Here is a 2,526-nt window from a genome sequence, read left to right as displayed (position 1 = left end):
TGGTTAAGTTCCAGTCTTTTTAACTGCAGTTATTACCTCAAATTACACACTTTTCACTAAATTGCAGGACCCATGTATAAGCAGATGGCTCCACAGAAGGAGCATGCAATAATTGTAGCAGCATGTTACCAACAGTCATAAAGCAAATGTGATGTATGCATTTGTCAAGTCATCTATAACATAGTGGGTAGACGAGGGTGTTCAGTTCGTAACAATTGTTCCAGTAAAACGGTAATATTTATTGCTTCTCACGATGCTTTCTTATGGATTGTGGTAAGCTATCATTTTTCTACACTCCTGGAAATTGAAATAAGAACACCGTGAATTCATTGTCCCAGGAAGGGGAAACTTTACTGACACATTCCTGGGGTCAGATACATCACATGATCACACTGATAGAACCACAGGCCCATAGACACAGGCAACAGAGCATGCACAATGTCGGCACTAGTACAGTGTATATCCACCTTACGCAGCAATGCAGGCTGCTATTCTCCCATGGAGACGATCGTAGAGATGCTGGATGTAGTCCTGCGGAACGGCTTGCCATGCCATTTCCACCTGGCGCCTCAGTTGGACCAGCGTTCGTGCTGGACGTGCAGACCGCGTGAGACGACGCTTCATCCAGTCCCAAACATGCTCAATGGGGATGTACCGTGCACTATTCAGTGTCCCCTCGACGATCACCAGTGGTGTACGGCCAGTGTAGGAGATCGCTCCCCACACCATGATGCCGGGTGTTGGCCCTGTGTGCCTCGGTCGTATGCAGTCCTGATTGTGGCGCTCACCTGCACGGCGCCAAACACGCATACGACCATCATTGGCACCAAGGCAGAAGCGACTCTCATCGCTGAAGACGACACGTCTCCATTCGTCCCTCCATTCACGCCTGTCGCGACACCACTGGAGGCGGGCTGCACGATGTTGGGGCGTGAGCGGAAGACGGCCTAACGGTGTGCGGGACCGTAGCCCAGCTTCATGGAGACGGTTGCGAATGGTCCTCGCCGATACCCCAGGAGCAACAGTGTCCCTAATTTGCTGGGAAGTGGCGGTGCGGTCCCCTACGGCACTGCGTAGGATCCTACGGTCTTGGCGTGCATCCGTGCGTCGCTGCGGTCCGGTCCCAGGTCGACGGGCACGTGCACCTTCCGCCGACCACTGGCGACAACATCGATGTATTGTGGAGACCTCACGCCCCACGTGTTGAGCAATTCGGCGGTACGTCCACCCGGCCTCCCGCATGCCCACTATACGCCCTCGCTCAAAGTCCGTCAACTGCACATACGGTTCACGTCCACGCTGTCGCGGCATGCTAGCAGTGTTAAAGAGTGCGATGGAGCTCCGTATGCCACGGCAAACTGGCTGACACTGACGGCGGCGGTGCACAAATGCTGCGCAGCTAGCGCCATTCGACGGCCAACACCGCGGTTCCTGGTGTGTCCGCTGTGCCGTGCGTGTGATCATTGCTTGTACAGCCCTCTCGCAGTGTCCGGAGCAAGTATGGTGGGTCTGACACACCGGAGTCAATGTGTTCTTTTTTCCATTTCCAGGAGTGTATATGAAGGTGATAAATTTTTTTTATTTTTATTTAAAATGTCTTAAACAATCATGCCTCTTGGTCACAGGTTCAGTCAACATAGCATCTGGCTTGTGTTCATGTATTAGAGTGTAATTCTGGTTTCTATGTGCAAGTATAGTATTTCAGTTTTATTTAATTAATTCAGTGTAAATGGTATTTAAAATATCTTGTCTTTTTGAGGAAGAACCGTGCCAGATGTGTAAGTTGAATCACACTTCCACACACAGAACAGCTACACTTGTGCCTTGTTGTTTCGTAGCTTTCATAGTTGCTGGGGACTTAGTTAATTAATTGTGTTAACGGAAGTTTTCTTTCATTCTTTGTTGTTATTCTATGCAGTCAGATTGCGTACTAATACCAGTCAGGGCCAACCGGTTACGAGACTTCGTAGCCGGACATACAGCGACTAAAATTAAAATTATTTGCATTCTATCTAATTAAGCCCCCATGCAGTATATCGGTAAATTTCTCACTCAATTCTATTTCTTGACTCGCAGTAAGTGAGATTCCTTCAAATGTCTTTCAAATGGAGATGCCATTTGGACTCCTCAAGATTTGGAGTGTGACCGCTATTCACACTGGTGACTGTTGTTTATGTCTAGTTCTGCCTGTAGAGAAAGGAGACAACATAAAGAAAAAACTAAGAGTCGCATATCTTAAAATATGCTCTGCACACTCTGGAAACCCTCTTCCTTTTGCTGAACCTCCAGAATTGTTTCTGAGAGCCCTAATAATATCGGAACAAGTGATGAGAAACTATAAAATTCTAAAGATGCAGACTTCATTCTGGGAAAGTGAGACAAGTTGTGTTGATAGGTCCTAGTTCAGAGCCTACTTAGAAGTCCATTTGAATTTGTGCCAAAGGGTAGAAATAAAACAATATTAACAATGGTTTCGAATGGTTTTCGATAAAACTTGAGAAACTGGTAACTCCAAAATACTTGTAC

This window comes from Schistocerca nitens, chromosome 4, assembly GCF_023898315.1.
Source record: "Schistocerca nitens isolate TAMUIC-IGC-003100 chromosome 4, iqSchNite1.1, whole genome shotgun sequence".
NCBI classification, from domain to species: Eukaryota; Metazoa; Arthropoda; class Insecta; order Orthoptera; family Acrididae; genus Schistocerca; species Schistocerca nitens.
Note: the sequence above shows the minus strand (reverse complement) of the source record.